At 42.5% G+C, this 27,000-nt stretch overlaps 1 protein-coding gene across 2 annotated transcripts in view; it reads left to right on the top strand.

Moving 5' to 3' along the window:
• The window catches only part of LOC122813157 (influenza virus NS1A binding protein), a 462,133-nt gene that overhangs the window by 8,069 nt on the left and 427,064 nt on the right, over nucleotides 1-27,000 (top strand). Inside the window, exon 2 of one of the 2 annotated variants that reach the window (XM_044085313.1) lies at nucleotides 22,588-22,809. The gene's annotated coding sequence lies outside the window, so the exon portion shown is untranslated. Of the gene's footprint in view, nucleotides 1-22,587; nucleotides 22,814-27,000 lie in introns of both variants that reach the window. The other variant, XM_044085312.1, reaches the window with a different exon arrangement.

Here is a 27,000-nt window from a genome sequence, read left to right as displayed (position 1 = left end):
TAGGGAAAGAATGCACTTCGGCTGCATTCAGAAACACTTAGTATTTTGTTTTTCTCTTACTGATATGAAAATATTGCCTTTGTGTCGGAGTAGTTTCCAGTTCTCCCTGTTACTGAAGCCATTTGATTTTGTAGTATGCTGTTCTCTTTCTGTATATCTGTCCATGCACTCTGTTGATGGTAGCTGAAGTTGGGCAGTTTAATAATAAATTTGTCTGGCACTTTTCTGAGATTAAGGCTGAGTTGCTAACTTGCTTTGTGTAGTCTTTGGTTTGATTCCTTCAGTCTGTGTTGGTCTGAGCAAGTTGCTTAACAAAAATCTTCTGATGTGCCCTTGACGAGGCATTTATATTTAGTGGGCTTAACTGCTTGATAAATGAAGTTGAGGAAAAAATGTCAATTCTGTGCAGATCTTTACAGTGACTCCACATCAGTAAATAAAAGCAAGGCTTTACTGACTGAAATTTTACTACAAAATAATCATTCTGTGCACATTGAAAGATGTGTAGTGCTACGTGGCAGCCATTGTTTCCCACATCTGGCTGTATACTGGCTAGAAACAGCATGGGCTTATATAAGCATCTGATATTTCTGCTTTTATAGCACCAGGGTCTGGTATATTCTAACCTTTAGTTACTGCCTTTGGGATCTACATGTTCACTTTGCCTGTCCCTGCGCAAGCTTCCTTTCGATGCTTCGTTTTCACATAAATGTGTATGTCTGCATATTGTATTGTGTTCCCTTGTAGCCTAGCTTGTAATTGGTAACTGGTTGTGTAATGATAGTTGATTCTTTCAAATTTTCTTTAAGAGTTAAGTCTGAAAAGATTTGACTTTATGTTGTGCAATGAGGGTGAAGTAGTTGATGGGACGCAAGAACAAATCAATTTACAGTTAGTTTTTAAAAAAAATTTACAGTTAGTTTTTAAAAAGGTGAAACTGAAAACCATCTGTCCAACTTGCAGTGTAAGGATAACTGGAAAGTGTTATGTTCATTTTCTGCAACAGATGGTTTTGCAGTGCAATGTTAGCAAAGAAAACCTTTTGAGTTTCCGTAAATGTCTTTCAAAGTTGAGACCGTTTCTTTGACTACAGGTCACTAATGTTGTGGATTGGCAACTGCAGGTATGCTGTCAGGGAAACCACCACTAGTCTGGTTCCACTGTTAGTGAAACAGAGTTGGGGGTGGGGGGGGGGCAAAAGTAGCATTACTGATACGGACGAGCACAAAAATAACACTCCTTAATGGTGTAAGCTAATGAAACGCAGCAGCGAGCTTCCTGCTGGCACCATAACTGACATTGTAAACTGGGGGGGAGGGGGCACAGGTATTTTCCTAGTATAATAGCAAGCATACAAGCCGTGCAGAATTTGCACAAAAGTAGTGGTTATTGGGAAGACGGGACAAACCTGAGAAAGATGTCTGGAGAAATTGAGAAAGGTGAGAGCTGCAGATACATGCTAGCATTAGTATGACCTTTTAGGCACATATATGGTATTGGAGAACTTCTTGCATGATATTACAAAGCTGCTGTTTGAAAGTTTTGTTTAGAATGGTAAAAATGTACTCTCTTGCAAGAGCTTGACAGCACATTTGTGGGTGGAGAGTTGGCAGCAAGTTTTTCTCTGTGTGAATGGCTGCCATAGTGCTTGAAGCAGCGTATTTGGTTCATTTACCCAGTGACTTTTTTGCGGGCTCATCACAGTGGTCAGATATTTCTGCAGATTTTATCCTGCCAGTGCTGAGGACACCATGTAGCATGATGTAGAACAGAGTATAACATGTAACCCCCTTATTTTACATTTGTTGACCGGGATAGTCCAACAGGACAAATGAAGCCCATGGAGAAAAGCTCCAACATAGTGTGAACACAGTTTAAGCATAATTAGATGTTTAAAGATACTTGTTATACAGTCAATAGTACGAGGCCTAAGAAAACATCTAAGAATTTACTAAATGTCATTCTACAAGAGCAACATTTATAAAGAAACTTTTTATACAGTCTATTTACACAACAGTGTCTAAACATTGATAGATGAGATTCTAAGAAGAAATTGAAGGTAAGAACTGTATATTCTATAGAAACTGCTAGGGCTAGATAGAGTAGGCCTTTCCTTTAGAGGTTAGATATGGAGTTAATTGGAAAGTGGTAAAGGTGAGATGAGGATAATGCTCACCCAGGTGCAGAGCAGGGGCATAACCAGTTTACAATGATGTCTTTTATAGCTGTCTTGGAGAGTTTTCAGAGGTAATGATGGTAGGAAGAGTTCCAAATCCTAGCAATATAGTTGGGAGTAGTGAGTCACCTGCTGAGTTATTAGACTTGGAATTTTGACACTAGAGCGGAGATGTCTTTAATTGCAGTGAGGTTCGGGGAAGGGTTGCGTGTGCTGGTAATTTGTCTGGGTTATGAAGGAGTTTATGGGCAAGTATTCGTTGATTATACGTCGGGAGGTGGGACAGTTCTAACCATTCTAGAGACTTGAGGTTTTTGCAGTGATGGTTGTGTGTAGACCCTACTGCAAATTTTGCTACTTGATGGTAACGTGGACAGTTTGCGTAACTCTATTTTGGAGATGTTGGTTAGGCAAGGCATGTGTAAGTGTGGAGAAAAGGTGGGCATGTGCGCAAGTCTAGCTGAGAGGGAAAGGAAGGGTTTATCCCTATAAAGGGTCACGGGTGCCTTTTTTTTTGTTTCTTAATGATTTGGTTAGTATGGATTTCAAATAGTCAATGGTTATTCCCAATATTTTTGTATGCGAGTCAGGGGTAATAATGGCCCTATTCCTGGAGACTATCCTAAAGGAATTTGCTAAAGTGGCAGTACAGGATGAAGTGAATACTAGCAGTTTTGTTTTCTTAGGATTGGGGAGTAATTTATGGTTGACAAGCCAGGTTTCCATAGAATGAAAATCTTTTTGGGTGACTAAGCAGTTGATTCATAGTTCATAGTCTGCTGTGCAGAGTAGTGTGGAATCCTATGCATATTGAATTATTGAAGCCTCATTGGTGGAGGGTGTTGGTAAATATGGAAAAACAATAGGAGACCCGATAATGGAGCCTTGTAGAATGCCAAGAGTGACGGGTAGCAGTGGTGATAGGTTTGTTATCCCAACGTACTGCCCGTTTCCCACCCATAAGATAATTTTGGAATCAGGAAATTGTCTTCATTTCACAGCCGAGATTACTGAGGAGAGTGTATAAGCTTTTCATGGTTGACCATATCAAAGGCCTTTGACAAATCCAAAAATAATGCAGATGTCAGTTTGCCAGTATTTCTGTTGTGGTTCACCATGTTAGTAAAAGGTAATAGTGGTACTGTGGGCAGGCCGGGAACCATGCTTGGTGTGGGGAAAGGAGTTGGTGGTTTAATAGTGTTCTGCTTTAGCGCGGAGCTGCCACTAGAGCAGCATCGGGCAGCGCCGGTTTAACAAGGTTTTTCTGGCTCCATAAAGTCTGTTCTTCATTTTTTCCCTTAGAACTGCTCTACTAGTAACCTAAACAGTATATCCCTTGACTAAAAAGCGCAGCACTTGTTCCTAAAAGTTTTTTTTTTCTTTCCCTCAAAAAAAAAAAGCTCAGCACTTGTCACTTCTATATTATACAAAGTCCCTCACTTGCGAACCCCCCCCCCCCCCCAGGAGTACCCACTTCCTTACTAAGTCCTCTCTCTTATTCAGTCTCATACCTAACTTCTTAATTTGTCTAGCATGTCGAAGGGCCAGATGCTGGCGTCCTGCCCAGATGGTGAATCTGGGAATATTGAGGCAATGTTACAATTGCCTCATGTACACAGACAACCCTCTCCTCCTCCCACATAACACAAATACTTGCGAGAGATGCAGCTATTTAGCCAAACTGTAGTCTGAGCTCTCTCGACTCAGGACTGGCAAGACCAGACAGGAGGAAAAGGAAACTACACACACCACAAAACCAGCCTCACATAATGCTACCACATTACTGAATCAAAACACATAAACACACAAAGACATACTCGGAGGCTCTGAGTAAAAATTTACCTAAACAGCAGAGGCCTCCAAAGCAGACACCCAAACAACTGCTACCTCAAGACATCCCACAAGCAACACATAAACCACAAAATCAGTGTGCAAAGCAGTCGCAGCCCTTAAGGCCAAATACAACATCAAACATACTTGTCATAGGTGACTCCATAGTCAGACACACTGACGCCCCACTCACCAGGCTGAACAAGGAGAGGGTCACAGTAAGCTGCCTATCGGGCGCTAGAATCCACCACATAACGCAAGCACTCTGGTCACTCCATGGCAGGTACAAATATGACACGGTCATTGTCCATGCTGGTGTGAACAACCTGAGATGTACCTCCTTGGACTACATGAAAAGAGACCTAGAGGAGCTTTCTGATTATAGCCCAGGCAGGTATGACCCTGACCCTGAGCAGTATCTTTCCTTCACTAAGAATGATGCCACAATATAGAGACAAGATGATCAGCTTTAACAATTGGCTTAATGTCTGGTGTCATTCAAAGGGGATCCAGTGTCTGTCTGCCTGGGATGACATGCTTGACAAGCCATGCTGCTTCGCAAGGGACGGCTTGCACCTGTCACCCCTGGGATTCCGGATATTGGCTAAGGCTCTTGCCACCCCATAGTGCCTTTTTTAGGCAAGGCTCAAATTCTAAACCTACCACCCTAGAAAACAAAAATGGGAAGAAACTGAGGGTAATGCTGCTCAATGCCAGAAGTCTAAATCTCAAAATGCACGCACTCGAGGCCCTTCTCAGTATGGAGAACATCGATGTCTGTGCTGTAACTGAAACCTGGTTCAAGGCTCCTGAGAGCACACTGGCACTATTAGGTTTTACCTCATATCATGCGTTCCGGCCCCAAAACCTGGACCACACCACAAAAGGAGGGGGTGTATCCATATTCATAAAGGATACCCACACCTCCAGGTTGGTGGCAACCTTTTCAAGTATATAGGAGGGCAAACTTGATCTGAGGTCAGTTGGGGTTGGCAGGGCATTATGGGTGAGGGGAGGAGCTAGGAGCTCTGTTCCATAGCTGTATAAATAATTGCCGGCTCGGATCCGATATCGGATCCAAGACCCACAGGTTGCAGACAAATGAAGTCACATACTCAGATGGAACGTTATGGTGAGTACATAACTTCTTTCTTGGCATTAAGCTTGAGCCCATGGCTCTGGCACCGGGCATCTGTTTCTGTAAGGTGTAGAATATCCACATTTGGGGATTCAATAATGGCTCCCAGTTTGCAGTCATCTGCGAACTTTGTTAGCCAGAGTCCCTTGGTGTTGGCCTGTACTTCACAGAAGTAGAGGAGTCGTGCATTTAGTCTTCCTACATCACTTTGGGTGTTTGAACTGTGTGGCAGTGGTCGTTTCTCACTTGATATGTCTGGGAGTAATTCTTCCTTGATGTTGCAGCCACAAGCTGGTCACCTAGGTGTAATTCTTCATTGATGTTGCAGCCACAAGCTGGTCACCTAGGCATGAATGTTATTATTTGTGGAACGGGCTACTCTAGCTTTGTGTCCCTGGAGAGTTGAGCAACATTGCAGGTAAAGTTGGAGCTATTAGGGACAGCACATTGAAAGTGTCCATCCTTCCTGCACAGAGAATGAATTGGCTCATCTACTGCTTAGTGTCTCATCACTGTTTGCTCTCTTACCCGTTTTAAATTTGTGGGGCACCAGTCTACTAAAAGCTGTAGCAAACTTCTTGCTACATAGCACACACAGTGCTGACGCAAGCCCTTCAATCCTCACGGCAGTAGTGTCTGAATTTGATTTTTGTGGTGGCATTCAGAAATTGACGGGGTGTGAATGCTGGTACTGCACTGCTGACTGGTCAGCAGTTGTTGAGTAAGCCCCTAATACCTTCACACCACCCTAGCTATGCTGCTGCCACCAGTTCAGTGTTCTGTCAAAGCTTTGCAGGAGCTGTCATAGAAGCACTTGGGCTTGAGGCAGTAATAATATATGATTAGATTTCATACGATGGCCTTACAGTGGACTGTACAGGTTTAGTGGTTTCAGATGGAGGATCCCGTGAATTGATCTCTCTAATGGGTTCCTCCAGCTGGCTATCCAAAGCCTGTTGCAAGCATCTTCAGTCATGGCTTTCTCATTGGGGCATCCTTTTCCTTCTGTTCTTCCCTCCATAGCTCTCAACCTTCTCCCTCCAAAGTGAGGAATGCTACCTCTCATAATGTGAACAAATGGGCAAAATGCGTAACGCTTGCTAACCATGATGATCATAGGATGGTTAAAATGTATTTACACTTAAAATGCTTTTAATGAACTGATATGATTCGTGTCTTACCATGGATATTAGTTACATACATTATTAAAACTGAGTATGTGACAGGCCGTATTTATGTCTGTGCCCACAGACTCTAAATGGTGCCCTATAGGGGGAAGAGTTGTGCAGGCCACCCGCTTTCGGCATCTGCTGTGGTGCACAGTATCCTCAAGATGGAACATAGATCACGGGCTGCGTGCCGTGGCAGGGCTAGGGGGTGTATGTGGCCCTATTAGCCACTGTGTGCCCGCCATGAAGCCCAGCAGCCCTGGGCCAGTAAGCGTCTAGTTGCCCAGCATGGTTAACTTGGGATAGCTCTGAGTGAAAGCTGGACGTAAAATCAACAAACCTGCCAAACATGAACTGAGAATTGCTACGCTTAATGTAGCTTCACTGACAGGACGCAGCTTGGAAGTGGATGACATAGATGTCCAGCCTCCTCCGTATCACTATGTAGCCAGGAGACTAGATAAAAGGGCAGTGCAGCAAAGCCACTTGGCTTGGGATTCGGTCTCTACTACTTAGGTGGGGGGTGGCTAGAAATGGTGTAGGAATTCTGGTGAGAGAGGCTTCAGAAGGCAGTGAGGGATATCCTCAGAATTAATGATGGACTCATGGTAATCGGATTCCACTGTAATAGGGCAGTATTCATAATCTCAGCATATGCTCCACAGCAGGGTTGTGATAGTGAGGAAAAGAATGCATTCAGACAACAGTTGTAGGACCTACAAGATAAAAGCAGGTCAACATGAATTGGTGTTGATAATGGGTGACTTGAATGCACATATCGGGACAGACAGAACAGGATATGAGGACTGCCTGGGTCCACATAGTTGGGGTAACTGGAATAAAGAAGAAGCCATTCTAGACTTCTTGCTGGCAAATCTCTTGATAGTAGCCAACACATAGTTTAGAAAGAGATGGTCACACGAGTAGCTAATGTGCAACTCTGGTAGACTTCCTCCTAGTAAGGAAAAAGGACTGGGGTAGAATCCATGATTGCAAGGTCATCCCATGTGAAACAGCTGGCCCACAGCATAAACCACTAGTTGCCACAATCGTCTGCAAGCAGTGGTTGGAAGGTTATAAGGTCAACAGAGACCAGGCTGAAGACCTGGAAGTTGACTGGAGAGAAAGTACAGCAGTTATTGCTCAGGACTCTGGCACCACAAGAAGAGGAGGAAATGGGTAGCAATGAAGAGGAGTGGCAGCACCTAAAAACAGCATGTGTTATGAATACAGAAGAGATGTGGAAAGTGATTCGGAAATTGGAAAGTGATTCGGAAAGTGGTGTGGAGAGCGGCACAAAAAATATCTGGTTGCAAGGCCAAGGCAGAAAGATAAGGTAGACGCCCTTGATGCCAGCAGCAACCTATTTACCAGTCCAAGACATCAAAGGCAGATGGAAGGAGCATTTCCAGCGGCTTCTGAATGAACCCCACAGAAGCTGTAGACCCCCACCTTAGAAGTTAAGAACAGCACTAAGGAAGATGAAGTCTGGGAAAGCAGCAGGCTCAGGTGAGGCGACAGCAGGTATGATGAAGATGCTGGGTGAGATGGGGAGAAATGGCTCAGGGTACTAATAGCAGTGTGGAAAGAGGCATATCCCAGATGACTGGAGATTAAGTGTACTTGTGCCAGTGTACAAGAACAAAGGGGACATCCACAACAGTGGGCAGTACAGAGGGATCAAACCCTTACTCCCTGCACGAAAGTTCTGGAGAGAGTGACTGATAAATGGTTACGCGGAGCAGTAAAATGTAAGATGGGAGAGTAACAGTATCGGATCAGGATGCAGCACGCAGCACAAATTCACCCAATGTTTGCACTGAGGCAGATACTTGGGAAGAAGCTAGAAATGAGGACAGAGTCCAAATGGGCATTCTTAGACTTGGAGAAAGCATATGACAGTCCCAAGAAAGCTAATCTGGGCAGTACTGCAGTTTGAAGTCCTGGAAACATTGGTAGAATTGGTGCAGGCTAATCAAAGTTAATCTATGACGGAAGAATGCCAAAGAAGCTGAAAAGCAATATGTACAAGACAGTGCGACTAGAGGTGATGGAAATGAAGTGCCTGAGAAAGGTGGTAGGATGCACAATGTGTGGGACAAACAAAATGAGGACATAAGAGCAGAAGCCAAAGTAGCTCCGATTGCAGAAAAGATCAAAAAGAACACATTATGGTAGTTTAGGCACAATCTGGTGAGGACTATTTGGGACCGACAGGAAGAGGGTAAGAGGAAGCAAGGGTGTCCAGTAAACGGGTGGATGGATTGCCACTGATCTTTCACACCAATCGGGCAGGAGTGTGGCACTGAATCGAGAGAGTTCGTGACAGTTAACACGATACCCTGACCCCCATGTGTGTGTGTGTGTGTATATGTGTGTATGTATATCAAATCATTAACTTATAGTTGCTTAGAACTTTTGCCTGTGTGCAGATGTCTGAGGTCCCGTGGCTAGTAGACATTTGAGGGGGTGCCTTTCTGAGACCCGTGGCTAGTAGACATTTCTTGAGGGGTGCCTTTCTGAGACCTTCTCTTTGGGACTTGCTCTTGAAAAATGTGATTAGATTGAATAAATATGTATGTATTTTGTGTTTTGCTCAGAGGGACTAGCCTGGCTATCAAATGATAGATTTATTTGTGACTAATAAGTAATAAGTTTTATATAGAATATAAATGCTATGTTATTTATATTTATGATATTTGTTTTGTGTGTATATAATATATATGTTGTGTATAAACTTTTATTCATATATATATGTGTTTGTGTGTGTTTGTGTGTGTGTTTGTGTGTGTGTGTGTGTGTGTGTGTGTGTGTGTTTGTGTGTGTGGTGTGTGTATGTGTGTATTTGTGTGTGTGTGTTTGTGTGTGTTTGTGTGTGTGTTTCTGTGTGGTTGTGTTTGTGTGTGTGTGTGTGTGTGTGTGTGTGTTTGTGTGTGTGTGTGTGTGTGTGTGTGTGTGTGTGTGTTTGTGTGTGTGTGTGTTTGTGTGTGTGTGTGTGTGTGTGTGTGTGTGTGTTTGTGTGTGTGTGTGTGTGTGTGTGTGTGTGTGTTTGTGTGTGTGTTTGTTTGTGTGTGTGTGTGTTTGTGTGTGTGTGTGTTTTGTGTGTGTGTGTGTTGTGTGTGTATGTGTGCCTGTATGTTTGTTTGTGTGTTTGTGTGTGTGTGTGTGTGTGTGTGTGTGTGTGTGTGTTGTGTGTGTGTGTGTTTGTGTGTGTGTGTGTGTGTGTGTATTGTACATGGGTATTTGCCAACAAGTTGAGGACCCAGCCTACTCCAGCTCGTCCCAAGAACCCATATTAATGGTAAGCAGGATGTATGTGCCCCAATTGGCCAGTGTGCGCCTGCCATGAAAGTACTGCAGCTGTAGGTTGGTTACCTGGGGTAGCTCAGAGTGAAGGCTAGACATAAAATTTGCTAAACATAAATTGCTACACACAGTGTAGGTTCACTAAGAAGCAACTTAAAGGTGGGTAACCTCATGGTAAGGAAGCTGCACTTCCAATGTATCCAGGGGACGAGATGGAAGGGAAGTGCAGGAAAAGCCACTTGGCTTGCAATCTAGCGTCTACTTATCTGAAGGAAGACAGACTTTGGCTTGAATTGTAGTGAGGAACAGGCTCCAGAAGACCTTGAGAGATGTCATCCGAATTAGTGACCTACTCCTGACAGTTTGACTCCAGTGTAAGGATAAGGCAGTATTCGTAATTTCATCCTATGCCCCACAGAAGGCTTGTGATCGTGAAATAGCAGACAGCAGTTGCAGGACTTAAGTAAAGGAGAGCAACATGAATTAATGTTAATTGGTGGCCTGTCTGCACATATTGGGGCAATCATCCTGCCTGGGTCCATTTAGGTGGTGCAGTAGGAATAAAGGAGAGACTTTAGACTTCTGTCTGGCAAATGGCTTGATGGTGGCCAGTGCATGGTTCAAGAAGGTACTGTCACAAGATCACTTAAGAGTAGTCAACATGCAACTCTGGTAGACTCCTCCCCCACAGTAAGGAAAAGGCCGGTGAGGTTAGAATTGGCGAATGCAAAGTCACTCCCCAGTGACTGTCGGCCCACAGCATAAAACACTGGTTGCCACAATCCACTGCACACTTGTGGTCAGAGAAAGCTCCAATATTAACATACTAGGCTGAAGACTAAGTACAGACTGGAGAGAGAGCACTAGAGTTCCCTGAATTACTTGGGGCTGTAGCACCTCCGGAAGAAAAGGAAATGGGTGGAGTTGAAGAATGACAGTTCTCAAAAGTGCATGTGTGAGAACTACAGAACAGGTATGCAGCCGAGCCGGGTATGGAAATAAGGTGCATGAGGAAAGCAGGAAATATGAGAGAGAAGATGGACCAGGCTGGGGGTGGGACTGGTTTGTTCTCAGAGGCTGAGATGAGTTGCAGTAACAAAGAACAAGGCAACAGCGGCACTCTAAGCTGTAAGGCAAAGGCAGAAAAGGTCTGACACCCTGCATAAGGGATGCCAGCAACAATCTACTCACTAGCCTACTGGGCATCAAAGGCAGATGGGAGGAGTACTTCAGGTTCTGTGTGAAGAAAAAACTGAGCTATTTTGTTCCATATTTGGCCTAAGACAGAAGATGAGGAGACCATCCTAAAAGTAAAAGCAGCACTGAAGGAAATGAAGCAGGCTTAGATGCAGTCATAGCAGATATGATCAAGATGTTCAAGATAGGGGAGAACTGGCTCCTGTGGTTACTCGTAGCAGTATGGAGGAGAACTGGCTCCTGTGGTTACTCATAGCAGTATGGAGAGAGGCGCATCTCGTATGACTGGAGATTATGCATTCTAGTACTGGTGAACAGGAACAAAGGGGCACTCAAAAACTGGTGACTGGAGTTTGATACCGATACTGCCAAACTTCATGGAAGTTTTGGAGAGTATGATGAATATATTCAGAGTAGTAGAAAGGTAAGATGAGAGGCAAACAGTTTAGATTTGCATCCGGATGCAGCACAACTGACCCAGTATTTGCAGTAAGGCAGACAGTGGAAACTAGAGATGAGGAAAGTCTAACTGAACATTCTAAGACTTGGAGAAAGCATATGACAAGGTACCAAAAGGCTGATTAGGCAATCGTGCGGCAGATCAAAGTTGGAAAAACAGTGGTAGAATTAGTGCAGACTATGCATAAGGGCCCAGTAACTCTATTCAGTCTAAAAGGGGTTCCCAGTGGGAGTGGGGGTGCAAAAAGTTCACACTGCTGTTCATAACTTGACAGGTTATATAAGCAAATAGGTTAAAGTGGATAGAGCAACAGTTTTTTTGCATGCAGATGATGTGGCATTAGATGGATACATGCAGATGTGGCATTCCATTCCCCTAGGCTTTGCTGAAGGCACATGGAATCAAGTGGAATACAGATAAAGCAGCTGTAATGGCAACAAACTTGGGAAATCAGAAGCTGCAAATTTAGATGGTAGGGGAAATAATGGAACTGGTTAACGGCTTCCAGTATCTTGGATGGACAGTTGAGAAGGGAAATCTGAATGAAGAGGCTAAGGCTAGACTCTGAGGGCATGCAGTCAACTGGCAGAGGACTGGTAGTGTGACAGACTGTTTTCTGCACCTTACTTCTCAGCTGCTTTAGCAATGTTGTATGAAAACCTGGGTGGTAAAGACAGAGCGATCGAATTTAGAGGAAGTGCCAGAGACTCTACTCCAGTGTCAGGCTGAATCTTTTGCTTCTGTTGCAGTAGTTTTTCTATTTTTCCTGGCGTCATTTGACTTGAATCTTGGTTAGTGCTTTGGAGTCTGGGGAACTGTTGGAAATCTGTATTGTTTACAGTGGGTGGCTGGAGAATCCACTCACAGCCCTGAAACAGTTGCTGATAGGATTGGTTTCCAGTCAGTTTGAGAGGAGAACAAGCCTAAAGGCTTTTTTTTTTCTAACATTTTAGTAGTTTGCTTACTGTTGAGCTTTTGATTGTGTAGGTAATTGGGCAGTGGTTACTTGGAGGGGAAAAATGTGGCAATGATTGGAGGGTTTTTTTTTATTATTATTATTACTAGTGTTGACAAGTGGTTGCTTGATCCGATGGCTTAAAAAATTTGGTTTTGTCTGAAGCAATCTAGCCTTCCAGGTGATTCTTGATTTTACTGAATACAATACTGTATAAGGTACCCTTCAAAGAAGCCACTTTGGCCATTCATCGTACCTGTCACGTCAGAGGTCCCAGGATGGTAGAAATGAAAGAGATTAACGCTGTAATAGTTTGAGGTTAGTAGGAGTCGACCCCTTTTCAGTGATTATCTTCATTTTACTCGTGCCTGCAGAGGTGCAGTTCCTTAAAACTGAAATCTAGAGACTCGTTTTCATAAGTAAGCAGTCTCGGTATCCATGTTTGCTTCATGCAATGTCTTGCTCCTTTAGCATCCCAACAAGCCACCACTGCCATCTGTGGGGCTTGGAGGAGTAGGGAACAGAAGTAGATTGCCAGGCTTTTCTGAATCTCACATTTGAGGATCACAATTTAGTCTCCATTTCACTTGCTGCTTGGCTTTGGGAAGTTGGAGAAAACTGAAATAGCAGGAGAAAACATTCCAAACACATGGATGTGCAGCTCCACAGAGAATTGAACCGGAGAATGTCTAGCTGGGTACGTGACTGTGCTATGCCCTGAACCGCTCTACCTTTATGTAAACTGTTTTTGCTATGTTGAAATAGTTCTCATTGGAGTAATGCACTTCTCTGCATGCAGTGCAGTCACAGTAGTCATTAGTCTGTTCTTTTTTGGTCCATATGTGTGCACATTTATTTTGAATAACACCAGGTATTCGGATGCAAGACTATGTATATATAGGCTCTTCTGACTAACAGTGGTGGTAGTACTGTTCCAAGTTACTGTTGCCACCCCACAGAGGACTGAACTTGTGAAGTTTAATTCAGTGGCATGTGCTTTGCTAGAAGACCCAAACTGCACAAGTAGTCTAGGAGTTTAGAACATGCGAAGATACCGAACAGTGGACTTTGTACTACTTGTACTTGCGTGCTACTGTAATAGGCTGCAAGGAAGGCAGCATCATGCCTGACATAAGTTATTGCGGCTAGTTCTCCAGATGTGCTTTGGGAGTACGTTTTGCAGGCATGGGTTTGAGCCCAGTCTGTGATATTAAAGGCCTGAACTGTATTGATCTTGACTCCATTTTGCACACATTTTGATTCTTGTAGGATCAGAAACGAGTAGCCTCTTCTCTTGTAATAGTTGCTTGGATTCGTACCTGCAGTGCAACATGAAGTGGGTGCTGTTCCCTTGAGATTCCGTCCTTCAAATTGCTGCCACCAACTCTGGTATAGCTTAGTTGCATGTTAAATATCCCAAGGTAGTTTTTGTACTTAATAGGGTAAACGCACTGAACCCAAATGTTCCTTCATAAGGGTGACCCTGAGAATGCTTTCTGGCTAAATGACATGCTCAGAGTCCCACTGGAGGCAGATGGGAGGTGGAAGGGCTATAGCCTTGTAGCTTTTGGTTACCGGAAGCGGTTTATTAACATTTTGGAGCCTTAATCCTTTACACTGTCAGAGTAATTTAATGCCTCTTTCTTGTCCTTTATTATTTTTATTTCCAACTGAACAACTTTTTATTCCTTTTGTATATATGTGAAGTCAGATCTACATAATCGATGCCACTTGTTGGTTGGTCCCTGTAGTATACCTCCTTTGTAACCTCTTGACTACAGTGGCTGTAGGAGTCTTGTGTTGGGCAGTTTTGGGGTCCCTTGTTTTCTCCCTACACTGCCACCACTGCCTGCCAATCTTAAAATGGCTCCCAGCCAAATTGTCCCATTGTTCCCTGTCAGTGAGGCAAGGGGCCATTCTTAATGCAATCATCAAGGGTGGTTCATGTTTCCTAGTTTAGCTCCGTCCACCCACTCACTTTAATGTGAGGAAAAGCTTGACAGCAAGGGAAACTCTTCTATCCTGCCCTGCCCCAACTGGTTAAACATTGGAGGAATGTTCCCCATTCTACCACCAGAAACAAGAGTGCACCTACCCTGCTTGCGTGGCTTCCTCCACCAGTGCAATGGCTGCTAATTAAACCCAGGTTACGGTCTGGGATTTTTCACTTTGCCATGGAGCCAGGCTAGTTGAGGTTAGGTTTCTGTAACCTTAGCATTTGATCTTTATGTTTTTAGTATTTGAAGTTTCAGATTTTAATCTGAATTTTTTGGATGGTTGTTGTGCAATGCTTATTTTGTAAGCAACTTTTTAATGAAGTTTTGTGTCTCATTCATCAAAGCATGTTGGCTGTCAGCTTTGATATCTGGAATTGTACCATAATTTGCCACCATCCATGGCTTAATGCGTAAAATTCAAAGTTTGCAAGTAGCTTATAAGAGTCTTTGAGAACCTACTGGAATTCCTCTGAATGCTTCTTGTAGAATTTTAAAGTTTTCAACAAAATGGCTGTAAATGGGGCTTGACTCAAGGTGATCTCATTTCTCCAAGCATTTCTCTTTCCCATAATCCATTTAAAGTCTGCTTTGAGTCCTGCTAGACGCAAGGAAATGGTGCATTCCCATTCCATTGACATATAATGGGATTAGTCAGTCATTGTCATCTTGTATACGGCCTGTAACAGAACAGGACTGCTTCTTTTATTTCTTGAATGTCCCTCATTTGTGTATATCAGTAATTGTCTTATATAAGGAATCGCATAGCTGCAACCAGAATAGTTGCTAAATTGCAGGCCTTTGTTACAAGATGTCAGACATCTTTGACACTACATTCAAGTCATCTTAAAATGTAAAGCAGTATAAATGACAAACATTTTAAGTTTAAAGCTTAGCATTTCAGTACTGTGATACTGCTTATGTAAACTTTCAAGAGGTGACAACTGCCTTTGAACCATTGATCTGATTGCTCTGTTTTGCTGTGAAAGCCATGGGTACATTGTAGAGCAGCTGTGAATCAGTGTAAGTTCTGATGTTGTTCGTGTTTCACTGTTGCAGTCATTACATTTGGGTAATGGTCTGTCTGAAATCCAAAGTCTTGGGTCCTGTGTCAGCTGCTGTCGACCCTTCCCTGAAGTCAGGGCTATAAAAGATGTGGCCAACGCCGTTTTCTTAAGTCTTTCTTGCCAAGTGCCTGAAACAGAAGCAGTTCAAGTGCCAGTTTCAGATCTGAAGTCTTCAATAAAGCTAAGTAAGTACCTTCTTGGGGAAACTTTCTTTTTTTTTTTTTTTTCTTGCTCCAGACCGATATCCAAAAAAGTTAATTGTATTTCTTGTGGAAAGCAAATACCTCATAAGGACTTTCATTCTTACTGTATTCCTTGCCTAGGCCCTGATCACAATGTTGTTGGTTTTGTGCTAGATTTAACCAACGCACTATTAAGCGTCTGTATGATTTTTGCTTTATTTTGGACGCCGGTTTAATTATCCAGAAATGTCGTCTGATACCCGTCAGACTACCGGAGTTCACAAAAAATGCAAAGAAAAGGGGAGAGACAACAGAGGCCCAAAACTACTGATGAAGCTTCTCCTAAGCCAGTCGCTGGTTTGCCGGTTCTCAGTGAGATGCTTTCCCAGCCCCTGACTACCGACTCCCTCGTGGAGTCTGTCATGCCGCTGGAAACTCAAGGTATTGGAGCCTCTGATACTATTCCTTCGGATGGGTCCAGAGCCGTTTGGCAGGCACCAGCTTCTGAGGGTGTATTAAGACCTAAACATCTTTGCATTAAACCAACCTCAGCTTCGAAGGCAAAGACTAAAGCACCTTCTAAAGCAGACTCCTTACCTCCAGCTCCTGTTAAGCCTGACAGATATTACAGGGTCAGTGTCGCTCATAAATTCCTTTTTAAAAACCCTGCTGCAGACCCCAGAAACTATTTCACAGGGTCCCAAAGGAGTTGAGGCTTCCGCTGCAAAAAAAACCCCTACCCCCCCCCCTGACAGATTCTAGTGCACTGGATAGATGGGGGGGGGGGGTTACACATCTGCTACCTTGGCTATAAGGGCCTTAAACTCAGTTTCATATGCTTAAATATCAGCAATATGTCATGACAATGACAGAAAGTGTTATTAAACTCTGTGCAGAAAACATGGAAATGCAGGATTTATTGCATGCAGCTGAGCAAGTTGGAAAGCATAATTTGCAATGTGGTTTTGATTCTTTGGAGGCCTCCTGCAGGGGCCGCAGTTGCAGGTTCTGTAATTGGGAGGCATGCTTGGTTAAAGGAGCAAAATTTGTGTGATCATGTCAAAGTTTAAATTATTGGATGCAACTTTACAGCATGATACTTTGGTGTTAAGGCAGAGGAGGTGTTAAAGAAAATGGAGGACCAAGCTAAATCTATGCAAACTGTCAAAGATTTTTTACAAGTACAACCACCTAGGTTTAGCAGACACTGGCCTACAAAGAATTGTTCCTTTCCTGTGTCAGACAGACCTCAAAGGGGCAGAGGCAGATCCCAGGCGCAAGGTTCCTACAGGTCAAAGCGGTGGGGTGTTTCTACCTCCAAAGTTGGAGAAAACCTATCACAGCCATACAGGAAGCAGTCCCAATGACTTCCCCCTGCCAGCACCAAACACTTATCTGCTGGCAGCACCCTTAGGGGGAAAATTTTCACTTTTTGTCCTCAAAATTGGCACATTATAACCCAGGACAAGTGGGTTCTAAGTATCGTGTCACAAGGATACAAGTTCCATTTCCATACCCTGCCAAAGGCAAACGGCTGGCCAGATCTGCCAGAAAATCAATGGGCAGAGGCACAAAAACAAGTCTCATCCCTCCTGGACATGGGGGCCATTCAAAAAGTACCAGAGCAAGAGCAGGGACAAGGATTTTACTCTACTGTTCTTGGTACCCAGAAAGGACAAGACCTGGAGACCAATACTGGACCTATCTATTCTGAACACATTCCTGGATATACCAAAATTCAAGATGACTTTGCAGCAGCTACTGCCCGTGCTGGGCAAGAACACTTGGCTGGTGACTCTACCTAAAACAGGCATTACCTGCATGTCCCAATCAGACAATTGTGCAGAAGATACCTCTGAGTCAAGGCTGGCTCACTGCATTACCAATTCTCTGCACTGCCCTTTGGCTTATCTACTGCGTCCAAGGTCTTTACAAAGTACCTAGCACCAGTAATTACATTCTGCAGATAGAGGAATACAAATATATCCTTACTTGGATGACTGTCTAATTCAAGCAGAGAACAAGGACGTTCTTCTACAGCATCTGGCGTTTGTGAAAGACTTCTAACATGCCTAGGGTACACAGTCCACGAAAAGAAATCAAGACCATTACCCTCTCGAGATAATATTTCTGGGTGCAAGCTTAAATATAACTGCCCAGATGGCTTATCTCACGCCAGACAAACAAAAGGCAACTTAACTACCTATTTCAAAATGTTGGCAACAAAGGCCCAGTTATCTGCAAGAAACATTCTGCAGGCTTTGGGCTTCATGGGATCATGCATCCTAATAATTCCATATGCAAGACTGCATATGAGGAAACTTCAATGGTACTTAAAAAGTGTTTGGACTCAACATTGCCACAGCCTGGTAACAATTACCCTCATTCCCCTGCAACAGGAGTTTCGATGGTGGGCAAAGGCTTATCACCAAAACAAGGGGCAGACATTCACTTTACCCCCAGCCAGGCAGACACTAACAACGGACGCATCAGATTATGCCTGGGGGGGCCCACATGGTAGGAAGATGCATTCAGGGCACATGGTCCTCAACCCAAATGCATCTACATATCAATCAAAAAGAGATGCTAGCAGTTCAGAATGCCCTGACTGCCTTCAAGGACCTACTTCATCTGGGACCACTACTAATGAAGACGCAACACCACGGTAGTGGTATATAAACAAGCAGGGGGGGCACACATTCTTACCCCCTTTGCAGACTAGCCATGCCTTTGTGGGACACCGCATTAACTTACCAAGTACATCTGCAGGCGCAATTCCTGCCAGGAAGGAAAAATACTCTCGCAGATGAACTAAGCAGAAACCTAATGGATCCTCACGAGTGGCAGCTGGATCCACAAGTCTTCAGCATAACCAAAAAATGGGGATGCCCAGACATAGATCTGTTTGACTCCCCTCAAAACTACCAATTAAAAGCTTCTGCACAAGGACTTAGACAAGCATGGAAAGTGGACACCCTATCAGTATATGCCTTTCCTCCACTGCCTCTCCTCCCCAAGGTACTCTTAAAGGTCAGACATGAGAAGCCAAAAATTATGCTGATTGCCCCAGACTGGCCCCGTCAGTACTGGTTTCTACTCTTAAAGACCTTGTCTCAATGCCCAGCTTGGACCTTGCCTCAGATACCTAATCTACTGTCCCAGCAAAACAATCTGATCCTGCACAGCCAACTCAGGACTTTAAACCTGGCAGCATGGCGGATAATGTAGTCATACAAAGCACACCTCAGTAAAGCTGTGATGGATGTCATTTTGGAGGCCAGAAGGCCAAATACTAGAAAATCTTATGCTTGAAAATGGAAGAGATTCTGTGCTTGGAACTTGGAACCAGGCACAAGGAACTGATACAGCTGTGCCAAATATTCCTCAGATTTTTAAATACTTAACTGAGATGCTGGACAAAGGCCTATCTTTTTCATCTATAAAAATTCATCTCTGCCATTTCAGCTCATTACAATACAGAGCCACCAATCTTTTCTCCTACCTTATTAAACAGTACCTCAGAGGAGCTAAAAATTTAAGGCCTCCAAGGAGATCACCAGTGCCTGCATGGGACCTCAACTATGTCTTGGAAAAACTCACCCTGCCTCCTTTTGAGCCAGCTGCTACTGCTGATAATAACGTTTTTATCTTGGAAAACTGCTCTTCTAGCAATAACGTCTGCAAGACTAATTTCAGAGCTACAGGCACTCATGGCTGTGGAACCTTTTATCATTTTTTATCCAGACAGGGTCTCTCTGAGGACAAACCCAACATTTATGCCTAAGGTGGTGTCCAGTGTGGCTCTTAACCAAACTATTCGCCTGCCAACATTTTATCCATATCCACAGAACAAGGAGAGAGTTCTGCATTCTTTGGACGTACACAGACCGCTTGGGTTCTACTTGGACAGAACCAAAGTTTTCAGAAAGACAGAGCAACTACTAGTGGCATATGCTGCAGGATCACAAGGAAAAGCCATCTCAAAGCAGACTATTTCAAAGTGGATAGGCCACTGCATTCATTTCTGCTATTTTCACCATGGCAAGCCAGTGCCTAAGGGCATTAGGCCACATTCAACCAGAGCTGCAGCCACTTCAGCCTTTCTCAGGGGAGTACCAACTAAGGACATTTTAGAGGCTGCTACTGGAGTTCGGTGCACCTTTCCAAAGCACTATCTGCCACTCTACTCTAAATCTAGGGCAGGCTTTGCCACTGCAGATCTGCAAGGTCTCATAGTCGCTTCTAATGCTGTAATGACTGCAGCAGTGAATACGCTCCAACATCTACATTTATGGTAAGTGTACACAACTGTACTTTCCTGTCTGCAGTAAAGACTGTGGAAAAGCTTCACACCTCTGTCTTGTTTACAGCAGCTTGAGCTCCTGACTAAAGATTTTGTCTGTGTCGTACAGGTGTAGACACCTTCCTCTAACTTGTGTGAAAAGTTGAGCTTAAAGTTGGTAGTCTTTCCCTTCCTTTGATACCAAAATGAGAAAGTACATGTTTGTTACCTATACAGTACTATAATCATATTGTAGAGGGAAAATACACAGGCAGTTCAATTGTAGGGGTAATGGGTCTTGTAAAAGTGTCTACAGTCATATTTAGATAAGCTACCAATACATGTAACGGTTGCCTTCGTTGAAGGTTGTGCGTCAGGGCTGGTAACCCAGTGTGTAAAGATCCACTACCAATCATTAGCGGACCGGAGTTCCGCTGTGGCGACCCCTAACCGGTAAAAGCTGAAAGACGCAACCAATACATGTAACTGTACGAATTGCAGGAGTCATTACTGGGCACATTGCAGGTGCTGCGACTAGCACTTTTGGCTGACAAGAGTGAAACTAATTTCATGAACTTCAATCTTTCTTACCTTGATTTGGTAATGGGGTTCATTCCCGTCATGGTATTAGAAACCCAAAACATTTAGACAAGTTAAAAAGAGAAAAGCAACCTAAGAATTGAGTTGGTGTAAGAGAAGGTATGTACCGTTTTTTATTTTTTTTATTTATTTTTAATTGCTTGCATCCTGTACTAGTTAAGTTTCCTGTGCAGGTGCCTGCTCGTACCATCTCTCATTAACTTGTAGATTCTCCGTTGGCCTACGTAACTACAGTAGTTTTATCAAAAGTACTATTAAGGAAGTTCTGCATTTGACCCCCCCCCCCCCCCAAAAAAAAAAAAAACGCCTCTCAGCAAATTCATAGTGAGATCGTGGTACAGTGAAGATCAGTAAACTTGCCCTTTCCTCACTAGTGCGATCTTGGAGTTGGTGTATATAATTAGTGGGGGTGTGGGGCACAGCCACCCACTAGCAAATTTGATGAATGGCATTTTAGTTGCAAGTGCTGTTCGCTGACCTGTCTTTCGATAATATAGATCCCAGAAAATACTCTGGGGTTAAAGGCTAGAGTACAGTGCACTAGTGAATCCCTAGTAATAAAATAGTAGTTTTTAATTCTCAAAAATGAAGAGAAATCGTCCCACTATAAGATAACCATGATCTTAATTGGGGGGGGGGGGGCATAGGCTTCCCTTGAATGCACACTTAATTGTGTATTTTTCAAAAGGTCCATCCTGTTTTGAATGTTAAACTGCTTTGTGGTGTTGAAGCAGTCCCTGTGCTGCTGTTTGTAAGCCAGTGATATGAATGGCCAATCCTTTGTGACTGCTTCCACCATTTTTGGGAGTGGGATATATTCTATTTGGACTGCAATTTTGTGCTGTGAGAATGTTTTACTTATGAAATATTACAAAAATAGCTTTTGAAGTTTGAGGTGTTTTTTATGCCATTTGTCCAGTGGATATTTCTTACATCTGCTGACATGTGTTCTGCGATATAATACTTCTCAGGTGTCTTATAAGGAATGTTCCACATTTTTTGAGTTTTGAAACTCCATGTTCCACATTTTGAAATTACCTGTCACACACGAGATTGTTTTAGTAGTACTTAACGGATGGTACTATGTTATATTTATTAAATCAAATTATGTTATATTTATTAAATCAAATTAATAAAGCAAGTGTGATTAATTCATCAAAACTTTGTAGGATATATTTGATTTGGCAAAAGAACTTTGCAGGTAAATATCAGTTTAAACTCCGGTTTGGGGGGGTTAATGGTTAACACCAAGAAAGACCATGCGCTAATGAAGCATGTGCGAGTCTTTGTTTTTTAGCTTTTCATTTGACTGCAACATTTCTTGGTTATTGGCTAAGGTGTTTAACTTGCAGATAAAAGGCACAGGGTTCCGTTCTCACATTGGGAGAATTGGCTAGAGAGCTAGCCTAGTGCTTGCCTATGGACCTCTGGGTGCTTCCTGTTTGAAGTGGTTAGGCCATTAGTAAGTATTCCCTATTATGAAAGGCAGTGGTTCACATTTGTGGATGGAAATTTGATAGTACTGTAAGCAAAGATTCTGTGATTCGATGCAAGTTGAGAGGCACATCCCGGATAGATTGGCAACCCACCTCCTCCTTCCCCAGTAGGTTCTTATTTTACCCTGTTCTCCCTGTGTCTGAATGCTTATGTGGTTATTCTGCATTGGACAAAATTTGGTAGTTGGTACTTTGCCCCAGCAGGTTAGCCTTTTACCAAGGAATAGTCCGGTTCTGATTAGTATTGTTTTTTTTTTTTTTTTGCCAAGGAGTAGTCCAGCCCTAATCACAGCAAGTGGGTGAGATTGTGAGCAAGTCCATACAGCTTTGTAGTTATAGGCCAATCCACCAACTTTTTTTTTTTTTTTTGAAATGGGCCCTAATTACAGGAGGTGTGATTACTTCTATGTAATGCAGACTGGGGAGGCATTACTGAAGGCTGATGCTGAACCCCATCTACCTTGTTTGCAGTTATAATCCTTGTGCTGCATCACACGTCTGCACTTCTTGAATATCTTTTGAACTCTTTTCCTGCTGTTGGAAGGGGGTGAGCTTTTCTAATTTATGGTACTTTGCCAGCTGGTATATGGATTTTGGGAGGACTGACTTTCAATGGGTTTTGACTGTCTAATATTAAGGTGTAGGTACCATGCAACTTAGTAATGCCACCTTAAATGATCTGAAAATTTAGTGTTGCTCTGCATCTTATAAAAACTTCATCTTTTTTTCTTTCAGATTATGATGCAAGATTTTCACAGTAGAAAATCATTTCTATAGCCATTGGCTTTTAAGGACTTGATTACATCACTCTCAAGCCTGATAGTTTGGGCACACCAGCAGCTTGACACATTGTCTGCTTGAATTACTGCCATCGGTCTCTTCAGTTTTAGAAGATACTGACTTCGGACTTAATTGCAACCAGTGCCTTGGATTCTTAGTTTTGCTGTTTAATCACGAGTGGGTAAGATTTTAATTGAAAAATTCTCCACTGAGTGTGAAAATGTCTTTCAGCTGTTATTTTGTCCAGTCATAAAAAAAAAATTTCCTGGTAAATTACCAAAGATTAGTCCAGCAGTAATGCCTGACATTAGACTTTCAAACTGGTAGCTTATAAAAATGCATGCTGATGCAAAACCTGTTTTTAAGTAAATTAAACAGATATTTTAAAATGTTTTCCTGTTTTTTGGGTCCTTTTGTACCTCCCCTGTTTTCCTGGTTTTTGGGTCCTTTTGTACCTCCCCTTTTTTGTTTTGTCTAGTTTTTTTGTTTTGTCTAGTGTTCTTGAGCTAAGTAAGTTGAGTTGTACACTGATTACAGCCAGTTGTCTGGCAGAAATTGGCAAGACTGGATTGTGATTTTCCTAGGTGTAATACCAACAGTAGAAAATCAATTGTGTTATGGTATAAGTGTTTTGAGACAAAAAAAATCACAGCTGCTTTTGCTGGTGGTGAATTATTCTGGGACTTGTGTGTGTCTACTTCAGAACACAGACGTTTCACTTAACCAGACTCCCACTTCCCTGAGATGAAAGGATCGACAACTTCAAACACTGACTGTTTACGCGAGGTAAGTAACCATTTGGCCATCCCAAATAAAACAAAACTAAACTTGCTGATGTGCCCTTACTAAATATGCCAACTCAGATTGCACTGCTGCAGGGGCAAGGGGCAAAGATCAACAGAATGGCCAAGTGGGTACTTATCTCACGTGAAACATCTGTTTCAGATGTCTTGTGAAGTTGTCAGTCCTTTCATCTGGGAAATTTCAGTGTCAGGTAAGTGAAATATGGAAGTTTCACTTACCCGATACTGAAATTTCCCAGACAAAAGGACAGACATCCGAAACATCGACTTTTCACGTGAGATGAGAAACTGCTTGGCCATCCTGTTTAACTTTGCCCTTTACCCCTGCGGTAGTCCAATCCTGAGTTGCTATATTGAGTTAGGGTGTGGATTTGGTTGTTTTATTTGGGATGGCCAAGCGGCTGTTAACCTCATGTAAAGTGTGTGCACTAACTTAGTCAAAACAGTCCTGAGACCAAAGTGCGAACTACAGAATAAATAAACAAATTTAACACTTTTTTGTTCCTTTGTTTTTTTAGCACTGGAACTTCTTCAAAATAATTAACAAATCCAATACTTCCTACATTTTAAACCTGAAAAAACCGCCATGAAATCAAATCATCCAATAACATTAAAGAATAAAGTAAACTGCATCCTGTCTGGGAATGTCACTTCATAAATTAACTCCTTATATAAAATTAATCATTACAAACTTCTGAATGTTCTATATGAATAACATTGCATATAAAAAAAAAATAGTAAAATCACGCAAATTTACTAAGTACCATAAGCACTTCTATATTTAAGCATTACGTTGAGTCCAAGAAAATTTTCTGCTCCAAGTATAATCTGCCATATTAACTAGTGAACTTCCAACATTTTATTACAGCTAGTCACTAAATTAATTTTGGTTCACTTGCTCTATCACACAACTTTGAAACTTTCTAAATCCATTGCATTTCATACTATGTTTAGGTAAAGAATTGTTGAAATCACCTTTTTAATAGCAGTGTTATGTTTGTGGATTCTCATTCTTTGCTTTCTATAGCTTTTTCCAACAAAGGTGAGAAACTCAACTACATAGTGCCAAATATACAAACAGTATTTTCAGTTTGACAATTCGGTCTTAGTAGAATAAAATGATTTTATTGTCCAATTGATTAGTAACAGTAGGAGAAAACAATCAACACTGTCTACAGTGACCACAAGAAAAGGTACCAACGGCCCCAAACAACTTAAAATGTTCCTTTACAAAATTATGCTCTAAACTTCGATCCACAGCTTCTTGACTCGGAGAAATGGTTGCTTTTCCTTCCTAGAAGTCTGTTGCAGCCACCTCCTTTCATCTCCTTAATGAAGAAGAAAGTAGGGTGGTGAGACTTGTGGCTTGCATGTGCATGTCTTTGTAGAACCAGTACTGCAAGTTGGTGGGTTTTGTGTGTGGGATACTTTTTAAAACAAGTAAAGCCCATAGGTATCCCCCTCCTAAGGGTACAGTGGGAGCACTGCCTGGATAATTGTTTTTAATGAAGCTTTACCCGAACACATTTACCCCTGAGCTGGCTGTTATGTCACTTGTGCTTCAGCTGACTGTCCTTTTCAGCTTGTGGGGTTTGAAGTCAAAGCATGGATTTGAAAGCATGCATGCTTAGCAAATTTATACTGGGCATCAACCAGCTCTGTACATCTCTGCAAGTGCTATCAAAAGGTATTCATGTAGCACAGGTGGTTTATCTGCATTGCCCCAGCCTATGGTTGGGAAGGATTCCACCATTGTTAATTCGGTTAAAAATGAAGTGCATGTCCATGACGGTCTTTTGCTTTAGTGTGGTTGGTGAGCTGGTTCGCAGATCCTTTTCTTCCATGACATAGGTCAGTTACGAAGCAGCAAGGTTCGTTTATAAGAGCCAGTGAAAAGTATTTTGGTACAAACTTGACAGTATTCTCAGTGTATTGCCAAGTTTAACCTGAAACATCAAGAGGTAAAAATCTACATTAAAATTCTGTATTGCTAGTAATGCAGATGGAGATATCTGGGAGAACAGAGAAGAGGCAAGTATCTGATCATATGCCTTGCACACGTCACTAGGTCATTGTGTGTGCTCCAAAAATGTGTAGCAGAACTTAATACTGTAAGCAAGCCTGAGTTTTTGTAATGCACTGGGAAATGTGTTCCCTTTTTTTGCTTTCATAACTGATAAAGGAGTTGGAAGCCCTGCCATTCAATGGCTTTTTCTCAATATTTAAAGAGAAATTGTCATCTTCCCTACTTGCTCTGCTGTAGGGTACTGTGCTACAAGCAAACACTGACGTTTTCAGGGCTGATAGAATGATAGAATTGGACTGCTGTTGACCTTTTTTCCTGCTGTGACTGCAGTGCCTTCGACATTTGGTCAGATACTGTGACCAGCTTTATTGCATCTAGACTTTAGTATTTAGATGCAGAACCATAACCACAGGAGACTGTCCTTCCTAGTTGTCCCAGGTGACTTGTCAGAACTATGCTGTCTTAACATAAGACAGAGATGGATATGTCAAGAGGTTTGTCCCTTTAATGGACATTATGTACCAGTATGTAGTGCATATACATCCCCTTTTGTCCCCTGCTTTTTCAAAGCATTTAACTTCATTTATTTGGGGAAGGGGGTACACTAATAGCTGTTCTCCTTTATGTCAAAAGGACAGGAAGATATGTAAAAACTTTTAAGTTCGGCCCTGGGGCCTATATAAGCCTAGCTAAAAAGGTTCCCTGGCTTTCGCCACCCAAGAGATTCCCGGGGTGAATTTTCCATTTCCCATCCAGTTAAGATTTTTCTTGGAGGCCAATGAGGTGCTTTGCTTGACATGAATGGGTAGTTTGTTCCAGAGTATGGGAAGTCTCTGGGATAGGAATCTATCCCTCCAGCATGTCCTGTTTATTGTGGTGACTGTTTAGGTCCCTGGAGCATGTGGTTTGGAGAAATTGGGATTTCTTTGTGTAGCATGTCCAACACAAGTAACCTGAGGCTAGAATCAAACCCTGTACCTTGTGTTTATGACTTTAATACCTTAACCATTATGCCAAATCCTTTTTGTGTTTGTTTTTTTAATATTTACCCATTCATTCAGAAGTAAACCTGTATAAAGTTCTTAATTATCCCAAACTAAATGAAGGCTAAATTGCCTGCACTGGTGGCATAAAATAAAGCCCTGACTATGGCCCAGATGGCTTGGGCTCTTGAGGTTTTTGGCATCAGACAGCAGAGGTGTGTGACTGGGTCTCCCTTGGGGGGGTGACTCTTAGCCAGCAGTGATATGTACCAGTCCCCTCAGAGATGTTGGGTGAAACAAGGCCTCTTAGGCTTATCAAGCCTAAGTAATCCATCCCTGACAAAGGTTGGGAGTGGCATTGAACTAAGCTGTCCAACTTTGTTTAATAAGCCTCAAAACATATGGGGCGTCATTCCTGGATATGCATAGACAGTATTACTTTGCCAGAACTAAAGAGTGGAGAGGAGACCATTATCTTTAGACTGTATTAAAATGCCTGTTTAAAAAGCGGAGTTTTTGCTATGATTATCAACATGGTAAAGCATTAGTCAGACTA

This window comes from Protopterus annectens, chromosome 10.part0 (assembly GCF_019279795.1).
Source record: "Protopterus annectens isolate FY-2018-M chromosome 10.part0, PAN1.0, whole genome shotgun sequence".
Taxonomy (NCBI): domain Eukaryota; kingdom Metazoa; phylum Chordata; order Ceratodontiformes; family Protopteridae; genus Protopterus; species Protopterus annectens.
The sequence above is the reverse complement of the archived record's forward strand: the minus strand, read 5'-3'. Positions and strand labels throughout refer to the sequence as shown.